Source organism: Lygodium microphyllum, chromosome 12, assembly GCF_053477565.2.
Source record: "Lygodium microphyllum isolate KBCC chromosome 12, Lygodium_microphyllum_v1.1.10, whole genome shotgun sequence".
Lineage (NCBI taxonomy): Eukaryota > Viridiplantae > Streptophyta > Polypodiopsida > Schizaeales > Lygodiaceae > Lygodium > Lygodium microphyllum.
Window position 1 is genome coordinate 63,681,145 of NC_141146.1, and position 14,300 is coordinate 63,695,444.

The following is a 14,300-nucleotide window of genomic DNA, read 5'->3' on the forward strand; positions in this document are numbered from 1 at the left end:
CATTATAAATGATTTTTCTACATCCTTTGATTTGGTTTGTAAGCTGCTATGCTCAATCTCAAGCTTCCCTTTCTCCTCTGCCCACTCTTCTTGCAGCAATAAGTTGTTTGATGTGCTCCTCAAGTCTTCAATAAAACTGATAATTTCCTTTATATGTTACTAGCTTTTGTTCATGCAATGTGCCCTAAGAAGTATATGCCTTGGAATAGAACTTCATGCTCATCATTCATGATTTTGATAAATGTGCAATGTAGGATCCGTGCTATGCAACCAATCAATCAATGTTCACATGAAAATTATGTATGCACTTGAAGATTTGTCTAGCCTATCTAGATGTGCTCGTGTGCCATGCATAATACAAACAGAGTTCTTTGTTAACTTTAAGTTTTCTTATCCTCACCTCTCAATTCTTAGCAAGAAAATATATCATATTCCGCTCCACCCAAATTCTCACGATCACTGAAGAACATAATGGTCCTCAAGATGTTGACCAGATATGAACAATCCATCTCACAATTGACGGCGTTCTTCACGACCCTCTAACTCACCCAACCACCTTACACACTCAACCAGAAGTTCCTAATTTGGTGATGAATATCCCAAATATCATGCATGCTCAATGAAGGAGCTCTCTCATATGCACGTGCAACTAGGATTTGCTGCATATAGCTGCAGCGAGCCTCATACCGTGCTAGTGCTCAACAATGGTGCGAAATGTGCATAATCCCAACCCATGGTATGGAAGAATTTGAACAATTTAGGAGACGACCCTTGAGTGTAGTGTATCAAAAAAGTGCAACGTGAAGTGCTCATGAACCTATAATCCTTGTGATATGCAAGAATCTCAGCAAGAAAACAAACCTTGTTCCGCAATGTTCGATTGCGACTAGCAATCTCCAGCTCAAACCTGTCCAAAAACATACCAAACTCGACCAAGGCTATCAAGTTTCACACTCTACAAATCAAACAAAATGATATAAACAAATCCCAAACCTAACTATAGTTTGACTAGGGGCTTTCAGTTTAAAAAAAAAACGAGCCACAGATTGGACACTCACATTTCATGTGCACATCGATGCTTTGAAATTTGCCATAGGAGCAATGTTGTGCCAACCTAGTGAACACAACCCGAATTACCTGATGAGCTTTGCTAGCAAGAAACTCACTGAGACCGAAATGAATTACTTGACAACAAAGAGAGAGCGCTTGGCCATGGTGTTTTCCGTAAAGAAATTTTGGCCAATTTACCTTCTAGCTACACCTTTTACTTTCTTTGTTGACCATTAAGCCTTGTTGTACTTGGTTAACAAACTGTCCGCTATAGGATGCATTACTTGATGGCTTCTCTTGCTTTTGGAGTTTGACTTCTTCATGACAATGCGTAAGGGAAAACAACATTACATGGCTGACCATCTACCTCGCATCCCCACGGGCGAATCGGCTGGACAAGACATTGTGGACGAATTGCCAGTCGTGCATCTATTCTGCTTATACAGTGAAAAAGATTTGTTTAGAGTTGACATGAGGCCTTATTGGGCAAATGACATAGTTCAAGTGCTTGAACATGGACTACCGGAACGATCGATAGAAAAGGCCCAACTTAGGAGTCTTATCCTAAAAATCCAATGTTGCGATGTTTGCAATCACACCTACTTTAGTCTCTTTGTAAGGAGTAGTGATGGCTTAGGACTAGAATCCCATATGCATAGTAGGAGAAGTGCTACCATTCAATTTCCTATAAAGCATTGTACTTGCACTCTTTTTCTAAGCAATGATAGTACTCTTTTCTTTCCAGTAAAGTGTCTTTGTCACTATCAGCACACAAGATTGTGTTTATGAGTCCAAGTTTCATTCTTGGAACGTAATTCACTTGTGTGACAATTTGTATTGTCAGTGTCAATGTCTCCATGAGTTCAGTCTTCCTCTTTCAACCTCCATAGCTTCTGTCATAGCCATGTCCTAGATCCAAGTTTTAGCATGGTATCAGATCCTAGTTGGGTATGGCATAGCTTCTTCTCTATTCTCTCAGTCCCTCTCCAACTCAGTCCAAGCTCAGGGTGAGTATCTAACTTCATATCTATCCCTATCTCTATGTGACCTTCCATGGCAGCCATAGCTTGTAGAACCTACCTTTCTTGGAGCCTCTTGTTCTCACTCTAGAGGCTGTAATACATCACAATTTCTTCTTTGAATGTGTTCTTCTACTTAGGGCACATCATCTTGTTACGTCACATCACGACATTGGTGCCGTTTTGGTCCCGGTATTGGCAACATTCTCCATCACAGTCCAGATTAGTGCCCTATTTGGTTGTATAGTTGGCGGTAGAGCTATAGGGCGCAATCTCTCGACTGACCATGGGGCAATTGTAGCCCATGGATCTATCATAAGCTCATTTTCCACTTATTCTTTCACTCCCATTGGGCAAAACTAACATTTTGTCACTCTAATTTGCTTCAAAACAAAGGTCTAAGTAAAACTTTGGGCCATTGAATCATTGAGGAGGGGAAGTGCTTGAAGATCCTTTGAAGTCTTAAAGAAATCAAACCCCTTACATCTCATCCTTCTCATTCTTCTTACCCTACTCAAGGTTCTGTCACTTTGAGTTCCTAGCAAGCAGTTCAACAAGCAAATAAGGGAGGGGAATAGAAGACCTATTGAGCATTTAAATAGAAGACCTATTGAGCATTTACCAAGCATTTGGCTCCACAAGTATCTCTTAATACTAATCACTTAATGTTTTTGGCACTTGTGCTGGTTAGCACACTCAATATTATCTCTTGTGCTACTCAAAATCTGAGAATTTTGGTGCTAATTTGCTCTGCTCTAGCCGTCTAACATGGGCAGAGACTCTCCAACTACTCGCTTCAAAGGAGTCGGGTTCACACATGGTGGACTCGCATCAAACTCATCCTAATGAAGAAGGGTCTCTGGGCCATTACCACTGGAAAAGAAAAGAAGCCTCGTGATGCAAACCTTGCAGTCACTTGGCAAAAGAATGATGATAAGGCTCAGGCCATTATCAAGCTAGAGCTAGATGACAACTATATCCACCATGTGGATAACTGTGATACTTCACAAGATATATGGAAGAGACTTGACACTTTGTTTGGTGCACAGTCTAAGTCATCAAAGTATGGCCTTTTGATTGAATTTTTCAGGCTTGAAATGAAGGCCAGAACATCACTTGCCACACATCTAAATTACATGGAAGGACTTCTAACCCAGTTTGCAGGAATCAACATTGAAATGGAAGAATATGTTTACATTGGTGTTCTACTTAAAAGTTTTCCTCCTGAATATAATAATGTATCAACAACTCTAATTAATATACCAAACCCTGAGCTTGTTGATATCCAAGCATCACTATTAGAGGAGGAATAGAAGCTAAAAACTAAGGAAGAACCAAGCACATCTAGAGATGAACAAGCATTATATGTTGGCAACAGGTACAAAGGCAAGAAGGATTAGCTTTTTTGTGACTTTTGCACAAGGATCAGACACACTGAGAAGTTCTGCCACTCCAAAAAGAGGTCCCAAAAGGCCTATCTAGTTGCTGTTAAAGAGGAAGAAGAACATGGAGCAAAAGAAGAAGAAGAAGAAGAAGACCAGTAGGAGAATGAAAAACCTCATCAGCCCTTCTATTCAGATAGACTCTTTTAGCTTTGTATTGCCTAGCCCTAATGCTTCAGACATAAACTTGTAAACTCCTCATATAGCCTTGTACTACAGCCTCTGTACACTTTGTGAGGCCCCTACTACAGCCTCTGGATGTCCATCATGTTTGTGGTACCCACACTTAGCCTTTTCTATGTCAGCCTCTGGTGTTTTGCCATGTTTATGGTGTGCCCGCACTTTGTAGGAGTTACTCTCACTAAAGCCTCTACACACTTTGTACTTCTGGTTGTGATTGAGAAGGAATGTTGAGATGTTTGCAATCACACCTACTTCAGTCTCTTTGTAAGGAGCAATGATGGCTTAGGACTAGAATCCCATATGCACAATAGAGAAGTGCAACCATTCAGTTTCCTATAAAGCATTGTACTTGTACTCTTTTTCTAAGCAATGCTAGTACTCTTTTCTTTCCAGTAAAGTTTCATTGTCACTATCAACACCCAAGATTGTGTTTATGAGTCCAAGTCTCAATCTTGGAACCTAATTCACTTATGTGACAATTTGTATTGTCAGTGTCAATGTCTCCATGAGAGTTCAATCTTCCTCTTTCAACCTCCATAGCTTCTGTCATAGCCATGTCCTAGATCCAAGTTTTAACATCCAACCCTATCAATTGATAGCTTGCTAACTTTGCAGGTTAGGACATGATGGGTTATTGCACAAATGCGTGTGTGAGCATGAGATGCATGATGTACTCATAGAGGCACACGACGGAGTCGTAGGAGGACATTTCAATGGAGACATGACAGCTCGCAAAGTGTTGTAGTCCTAGCTCTGGTGGCCTACCCTCTTCTGAGATGCGACATGACCGGTGAAGCATTGTGATGAGTGCCAACAAACTAAAGTACCTATCCATAAAGATTGCATGGAGCTAACCCCAATTATCACACAACAACCTTTTGATAAATAGGGGATTGACTTTATTGGTCCCATTAGTCCCACGGCACAATATTCACAGGATAAATACATCATTGTGGCCATTGACTAACCAAATGGGCAGAAGTGCAAGCTATAAGAAAGAATGACACTCGGACCACTGCTAAGTTTCTACGGGAGTAAGTGATCTCACAATTCGGCTGCCCCATCAAACTAGTTAGCGACCAAGGCACCCACTTCATCAACGAAGTGATAGCTTACCTCCTCTCCTCCTTCCTAATCATCCATAAAAAATCTTCACCATATTATCCACAGGAAAATGGTCAAGCCAAATCAACAAATAAAATCTTGGTGAATGTCGTGACCAAGGTCATCTCCGCGTCATGCAGTGATTGGGATAACAAATTGATGGTGGCCTTGTGGGCCTACCGTACGGCTTACAAGACGGCGGTAGGAGACATACCCCCTTTAGATTGACTTATGGTACAGAGGCAATCCTTCCCTTGGAATTCTTTGTACCAAGCCTCAAGATCGCCCTTCAAGAAAGACGGGATGGGAAGGGGGCATGGAAAGAACACTTGATTGAACTCAAATACTTAAACCCAGTTTCTAGCCACCCATGCGCTCATATGCGAGAAGGAAAGATGTAATAGCTAGTTCGACAAGCATGTCAGGCAACGCAACTTCGAACAGGGTGACTTAGTACTGTTGTACTACTCAGTCAAACAACATAAGCAAAAATTGAAATTCCAAGGCCTAGGACCTTTCAAGATTCAAACCATCAACTAAATTGGCAACGTAGAACTTGAAACCCTAAAGGGCGAGGGCATAGCCTTCTTCAATGGCAGCTGCATAAAGAAGTACTTTCCCCCCATGCACCCATTGCATGAGCCCCCAATGCCAATCCTACGTGTCAACGTACCAGTAGCCACTATTAGTGAGATGAACAATGAGGAGGAAGCAGTACCACCAACTTACCTATGCATGACGGTCACTGCCAAACACACATGCATCATCAGTACTGATTTTAATATCTTGACTCATGACCATTGGATCCAAATTGGCAAACCGCAGTTGTAGCCCATTAATGCTAGTCTCAACCCTTATGGAGGCCAACCCTACAAACTTCTGGGAAAGTGCAAGATTGCAGTTTCTATCAATTCTGAGAGCATGCCGATAATTTTCAATGTGTTTTCCAAAACTAAGAATGCAGGCACAGAATCGCTAGTAGGACGAAATTTCAAGAAGCAATCTTGTTGCAATGTCGACTACGAGTCGCAGCACATTCACCTCACCATGGGTAACGTCCGCATAGTTACAACTTTCAGCAAGGGCAGTGTGGCTTTTTCCAAGTCCACAAAGCCACCGATAGAGAAACCCACCGTCAAGACTAAGGAGAGGGGTCGTGACTTGTCACAACCCACCCAGCCTTGAGGCCAGCGACCCACTGGAACCCACAATGAAGCCCATGAACCCTAGTTCAAAAAGGTACCTAAACAGGGAGGGCCACCTAGGAATAGAAACTCAAGGCCTCGCAAGGCTAATCATCCTCACCCAAAACCTGGGAAGCCAAGGCTTTGCCATAAACATCAATGCATGGTCACACTGTAATGGGTCCCCAAGACCTTATTTGCAAGCGCAAGGCTACTATGCGGGTAACACCTGGATTTTTCTACCTAAAGCCAAAACAACCAAAGGCCCTACTCGAATGCCACCCTCAAACTTGTCCACATGAAACATCATGCCTGAGACACTCATAGCACAAGAGAATCAAGCCGCTAAGTCTGTAGAACCTCCCAAGTCTAGCTCAATAGGGCCTGAACCAATCTATCACCCAAAATCGTAGCCCGCTATTAGCAAAATACCCAGCTCTAGCACTAATGATACCTCTCACATCTCAAATGCATCTAGTGGCATGACAACCGCAACTCCCACTAAACCCATTAAATGTAAGGCCAAGCCTCAACCTAAAGAATGACCCAAACTGTGACTACTGACTACTGAACTCTCTAGTTCTGTTAAGCCTCTACCTCCCACTAGCCTTCGACCCTCTTATGAGTATCGATCAATCTTAATCTTGACCGCTGACTCAGCTAAAAATACGAGGGACGACGTGGTTGCTTGCCTCCGGCGCTTGGACGCTACTTTCATGACCTTGGCTAAAAGCTACGAACGACTAGACTTAGGCCTCTTGGACAAACCTATAGCAACAGAAGTATGAACACTCCCTTGCTCTTAAAAAGAGTCAGAATTTGTATTTGTTAAGGCTTCCAAAGCATCTCAGGAATTAATTGCAATTGAGATATCCCACAAATGAGCCATCAAGAAGTGTCTCATTATGTCATATAACAAGACTACAACCTTGGCCACAAATCAAGAAATCACGGAGTTGGAATAGCTTATCGACCATGACTCATCCTTCTTACAAAAATGATACGCTCTAGGATTGCAATAGAAGCAAGTGGTATACCAAATAATGACCAATGTTGAATAGCGACACGCAATCAAGGCATCTAAATATGACCCAATTTATGTCGCTCCAACTTGTGACTTCTATTCGTAGCCAACCCCTAGAAGAACACATTGAGGGACATCTGTATTTAGATCACATCATCACTGAGGAGGAGTTGCATGTCGCTAGTCGAATGGACTCCGTTGACTTCTTGCTTGACGTTCTCACTTATATTACACACATAGGCATCTGGTCTTTCGACATGGATAGCTATGCTAACCTCAAGTATAATCTAAATTTCTATTCTTGGCTCATGCGAAGGTAAAGCACTCACATTGTGTGTTAAACGGCCCTCATCCTCTAACCCCTTAATCCTAGGAAGGATTCTTCTCAATTCCAAGAGGGGGAGGCATGGTGAAACAAACCAAAACACATAACAAGAACCATAAAGGAAAATAACACATGTGGGACCTCAATGGTAGGAGAAGCAACTTGTGATTGAAGAATTGACAATAAAACTTGAAAGCAATGGACTTAGACTGTTGAAGGAAAAAGTCTAATCATGTACTAAAAATAGGTTTTAACTGCCAAGCATGAAGTCTTTTCTTTCAGTAAAGCTAGCTGGAAAAGCATAAATGGCAAACCATGGCTTATGATTGGAGTTGAGGATGTTGCAGCAAGACCGAGCCCACTGCCTACCTTTCACGGAAGAGGAAAGAGCAAAGTACGGCCTATCCCTTGAAAATCGGGCGTAAACCCAACTCAGGTTTAGGAGCATCCACAACATTGAAGGGGTGGTGACTAGAGAATAATCTATTAGGAGGATTGTGGGTTAGTGCAACCTCACCATGTATATCAAAAAGTTTGGACCACACTAGATGTGTGGAATTCGTGAGGACATATGACCCTGACAAGGAAAGTGAGACAGTGTCCTTGGCAAAGCAGGGAAGGAACCAAGTAGGTGCAGGTCCTGCTCAGCAAGACCTTAGTGGAAAAGGCACTGGGATTGGAACCAAAGGTGGAGAAGAGGCACAAAAGAGATGTCTATGCCATGCTGGGGATAAAGAAGGAAAGTGTCTTAACAAATGATGGCATAAGCATCTAGGACATCCCCGACGTAGCAGTCAAATTGCAAGAAAAGGTAATCCACACCCTCTTCTCCAGCCAAAGATATAATTATCTCATGCATAGGACCCAAAAAGTTGATGCCCCACTTCTCAAATGGAAGGGTAGCCATAATCGGCGTAAGTGGCCACTTCCTATTCTCTCTACTATCATGCCTTTGACATGTATTGCATCTCTTAACATATTCAAATGAATCCTGGAAGATGGAAGGCCACCAATATCTAGCTCTTAAAGCCTTCTGTACCCTCAACCACTCAACAAAGTGCCCCCCACAAGCAGAGTCATGGCACTCCTCGAGGATAAATGGAACCTCATCAAGCATCACACATCGGCGATAGATATCATCAACACCCTACCAATATAGTGTTCCTGTGATCAAGGAAAATTTCAATGCCTATTTTTTAAATTTTCTCTTCTTAGATTTTGATAGAGTAGCTCCAGTCTCCTCCCGTGGATAGATAGTGCATTATAGCAGCATCATACCAAGAGGGAATAGACATCGCATCAATCTTAAACAATATTTCCATATTACTTCCTTCAGCCAAGACCTCTTTTGGCTCTCCGAAATCCACGAGACACTCTACAATGCCTTGTAACTTAGGTGGCTTGCTCTTAATCTTGTAATCAAACTCCTTCAAAGTGATTAACCACTTTGCTAAACGATTAGGCAGCTTTAACTTATTCAACAACAATCGAAGCCCTTCTATCTTCGTATTAAAAACCACCTTCTCATAGAGAATGTAATGCTTGAACTTTTTGGTCGCAAATACCATTGCAAGGCACAACTTCTCCATATAGGTATAGTTAATTTTCGATATGCCCAACTTCTGACTAGTAAAAGCTATCGGATGGTACCACTTTTTCTCCCAAATTTGGGCCCAACAGTAGCTGATGGTATACATGGTTGTTGCTGAAAATATATAAAACATTTTGCCTCTTTTAGGTGCTTTTAAAACATGTGCTTTGGTGAGCTCTTACTTCACATCATCAAAAGATACTTTGCAAGCATCACTCCATGCAAACTGACAATTAAAGAACAATAGGTTTGTTAGTGGCAACGTTCTTTCTGCCAAGGCATTGATAAACCTCCAATAATATCCTACCAATGATAGAAAGCTATGCACCTTCTTTGGAGTACGCAGTGGACTCATGGCGACTATGATCTTGATCTTTTCAAGGTCAGTCAATCCCTACTAAATTGACCACATGACCTTACAATAGCCCATAATGCACTCCAAAAGACTCACTTCCGTGGGTTAAGAGCTATGCAAAATTGTTTGCAACGCTCAAAACACTTCTGCAAAATAATCAACTGCCTTTCTCTTGTGGTGGCTGCCCCCAGGTCATCAATGAATACTTTTAACTCCTCTAGGGAGATGTCACCAAATGTCTTGTCGACTATTCTTTGCCACAAACCAGGTGCATTACATAAACCAAATGCCATCACATGGTACACAAAGGCGCCAAAGACAATAATAAATGTCATTTTTAGCTTGTCTTGCTCAGCAATCGCCATTCGGTTATACCCCACAAAGCAATCCATGAATGAATATATGTCCCTACCTGCTAATTGATCCAAAATTTGGTCAATAAAGGGAAATGGGTAGTAGTCTTTAATAGTCTGCTTATTCAAATCTCTAAAGTCCACACAAAGCCAGATTTTATTATTTTTCTTCTTTCTTATCACAACTAGTGAACACCATTGAGTATGCTGAATGGGAAAGGTTAAACCATCTTTTCGCAACTTTTGTAGCTCCTCAAACAGCTTGTCCCTTAGTTCAAAAGGCATTAGCCGCACTTTTTGACGTACAGGACGGGTACCTTCATTTAGAGGAACAGTATGCACAGCTAGACTAGGGGGAATGCCCCTAAGTTTGTCCAAGCAAAGATGTCCCTGAACTCTTGAATTAAGAACACATAGTCCTCTCTCTTTCGAACTGAGAATGGAACCTAATTTGATTGGCTGAAAATCATTAGGCATACCAAGGTCCAACTCAATAACGTCTGCATCTCTTATTCGAACTTGAGGCTCTGTCGACTCATTCAATGTTATTTGATAAATGTCCTCTGTAGTGGATCCTTCTTTAGATCCATCACTCTCGATGACGTTTCACTACCAGATGGATCATCTACTGTTTCTAGTTCAGTAGAGGATAAAGGAGCTCTCTCACTTTGAGAAGACTCAGGGTACATATCCACTATTATACGATTGGCACCTCTACCTAGAAGCACTTGACTGGTGGGTATATCGACTTGACAGTTTGTTCGTAAAATCCATGGCCTGCCTAGAGAAACTTGATAGCTAGGACGTCTTCCAAACCTTATCACCCTAAAGTCCAAATAGCATTCCACGCTTGCAACGGTAATGTGGACTTTAGTGATGCAACCTTCTGGTTGTCTTAAACTGTCATCAGCCATCCTAAGAAGGGTGGAGCCGTCTTTTTGGATTTCTAGACCTAGCCTCTCCATCAAGTCTGAACTCATGATATTGATGAAGGATCCAGTGTCTATGATAGCATGATCCACTAATATTCCATCCACATATGTTGGAACCCTAGGACAATGCTTTTCAGCATGATCAAACCAATCTGCTCCCACTCGTGCTATGCCCAAAGGTTTTACAATATACCCAATACACATGATTTTCTTGAATTCCTTGTGTACTCTTGGAGATAGTTTAATCAATTGCAAGAGATTCATGTCTGGTTTAACTTTGAACTTGCTAGATCAAAGTCATGATAGTTAGACAAAGTTCTCTTCTCTCACCAAAACACTCTCTCCTTTGGTCTTTGGATCAGCTTTGGTGCCTCTTTTTTAACTTTTGCATTCTTTCTTGGCAATCCTTTATCCTTTTCGGGATCCACTTTACTATCAATAGGCCTTATAGGTCCACCTTTCACATCAGGATACAGAACTTGCTTTCCCCTAGCATCTTGCTTAGGGTTTTCCTCGACAGGTTTTACAGTTTCTTTGTCACCCTCTTTAGTCTTTTGACCTCTTGTTATGGCTCGTAGATTAGAAGTTTTAGTGTCATCGACATGTACAGCCTCAATAGGACAGACTCCACTACCATGAGGTAACTGTGCCCTAAATTAACCTTTTCTCGCTGCAGTATTTGTCTTGGTCCCTCATCTTGCTGGAGATTATTCCCTTGTGCGCGATGGTTAACTAGACCTGGTAATTTACTCCCTTGTTGAAGAGAACTAATCTTACTCCAACATATAGCATCTAAGTGGCCAAACTTTCCGCAAATATCGCATTTGACATTTGGACAATTCCTAGGGAAATGTTGGCCACCACACCACTTACACCTGAATCTTGAGAGGACACCCTCTTTAGGGTGTTGGCTCCCTATCAAATTAAACTGCTTCTTAAGGAAATTGACATCCACAGCTATTTGTCTATATTGCTTAGAAATCATATCAATGTAGTGCTTCATCATGTCCTTAACTTCACCAAGGACATTAGCGGCACTCGACTCATAGCCATGATCCGTCAGTCTGTCGTCCCATCCCATCCACGTAACCACTTGATTAGGAATTAGTTGTTGACCTAATGGGACAACATTCAGGCTTTTTTTTTGGCCTCCACTATTTAGTGAGGCCGTCTTTGACTAGCCATAGGCATACTTGGAGGAGCTGGTAATATAGGCAAATTCAGCATGATACTCCCTCTTCCATTCGCATTCATCATGGGGTCCCCTTGACTCCCATTGATCAATGCCAAATTATTACCATTCGAATTTATCCTTGCTGCATAAGCCACTTGCAAGCACGACTCTAATCCTTCTGCTTGGGTAATAGTAGTGTCAATGTCGGCCAAAGCAACACTACTCAGCTATACTTGGATATTGAAATCTAATCCATGTAGAAAATATTGCAATTGTGGAGCCGGTGGAATGGGGATATAAGTATTAAGTTTGCGAAGTACTTGCTTTATTTTATTGTCATAGGCCTCGACATTCTCATTTGGCTCTTGGCGTGTTACATTCAAGACACACAACCAATACTGTCCACCCCTCTCAAGAGCAAACTCTCTACGGAAGATCGTGAAGAATTAGTCAATGCTAGTTATGGTTCCGGCCTCTAGACCGTGATACCATACTGCTGCCCTTCCTTTTAATGTCATATTGAAGAACTTCATTAGGTGTCCTTCGTCTTGGATTCGATAGTTGAACATGAGTGTTTGAAACTCCTTGAAATGGAGTTCTCCATCTTCTTCTGCTAACCCATGGAAGATGGGCAAAGGTGCTCCTAATGCCGGTAAATCTGGTGTCCCTATCAGAATTGCGATGAGTTGTGCCATGGCTACAACTGGATTGAAAACAGGAGTTTGTGTAGGTAAAACTACACCTCCACTTGAAGTGAGTTGATTGACTGGAAGAAGGGAAGTATTAGGACTTTCGCTTGCACTCAAAGGGCCGCTTGTGATACTTAGGTTATTAGAACCACTGCCTCTTATGCGTAGTGGGCTGCTCCTTTGAGGAAAATAATGCCTTAGAATCTCCAACCGCCATCTATCCCTCTCAGCATGTTTCTCTTTTTGTATTTTGGCTTGATGGTTCTTATCAGAGGACATAAACCAACTATTTGGTCCTTAGAAAACCCTAGATTTGGAACCACCACTTATTGGCGGCTCCCAGTAGATGCACCACTGATGGGACCTAAAATGGACTGGCACTGGCTATACGGCACTAGCCGTACCTCATGCACACAACATACAACCCCACCACACGGCCTCACGGTCAAGAGCGCTTGAGGTTTACTCTACACTAAATATTAATGTTGATTCTGCGTTTGTATTAAGTCATAGTCCAATGTTTACTATCCCTTCGCCTCAGAGAGAGATCCCATAACATATAGGCATAGTGCCTCGTAGCACAAACATAGGGAGCCACCTCTCGAGACTAATTGCCACGACTCCACTACAGCAACTCTCCTACACCTCGGGGATTGGCTCCAAGATGCGTCGCTCCAACATAAAATACACATGATACAAGCTCCACTCTTTCATCTTAAATATATTTGAGGAGATACCATGTGTCCTTACCAAAAAATTCCCAAACTCCGATTGACTAGCCTATAGATTAGGTTGTCTCACACTCTCAAGCATAGGTTATCGTCATGGAAAACATGTGCTATGTATCCAGTTCTTCATATTTCGATACTATGGTCGATATGCACATGCAAAAGTGGATGATCCTAATGTGCTCAAACATAAATTTCAATCAAAAAAGTGCCATACACAATCAGGCTTTCCAATGCTCAATCACTAACTCGTTGTGGTGATGTAAGGATAGCACCGAGACAACGCTCATGCTACTATCCTCTTAATTAAAATACAATGAACCCTATATCATGCTGTGCATCAGAAAAATCAGCAATAAACAACACTCAAATCGCATCATTCAAATACCCCACCCCCTACGTTTAGATAGTGCTTCCGTTGCGTAGGTGTAGGGGTTCATTTTGTCATGTTTTGATGTTTAAAAAGCACTAAATCATAAACTTTGACAAAAATATAGAAAAAATTGAGGCTAAACATCATGCTCTACCACTACCATACATTCATAAATACTCGCTATATTTTTTCTTATTTTTATGAAGCGTATTTTTATTTTTCCTATTTTTTCTTATTTTTATGTATTTATTTGACAATAATTACCATTATTTTTTTATTTTAGTTATACCAATCATTTTAGCATACTACAGTTCAATTTTATTTTTTATTTTTTCCCATAGAAACACATTTTACCTACCCGAAATGGCAAAATCATCATTTTACCCTTAAAAATCACATTTCGGGCTTTGCGAGATTTAAATAGGGCATGTAAATCATTATGAAATCATAATTTTATGATAAACAACAATTAAACATGACGAACCAATACTCAAACAAATTTTCATCACGTAAGAATATCATTTCCATCATAAAATGTGAAAAAAGCTTCATTTCTTTCATAATAAATAGTCATATCGTGTTTCTAGGAAATGCGAGACACGTTAAATGACTGCGTGACCAGCGGATGGAGCCTCCATTTCTCTCAATTCCATGCTGCACATCAATCTTCAGTATCTCCATTAATCTCCATCATCATTTGCTTCAATCTCCTTCCCGATTCCTCCTTTAAAGTAGTGCGCAAGAACAACCCATAGAGGGGAGAGAGAGGGAGGA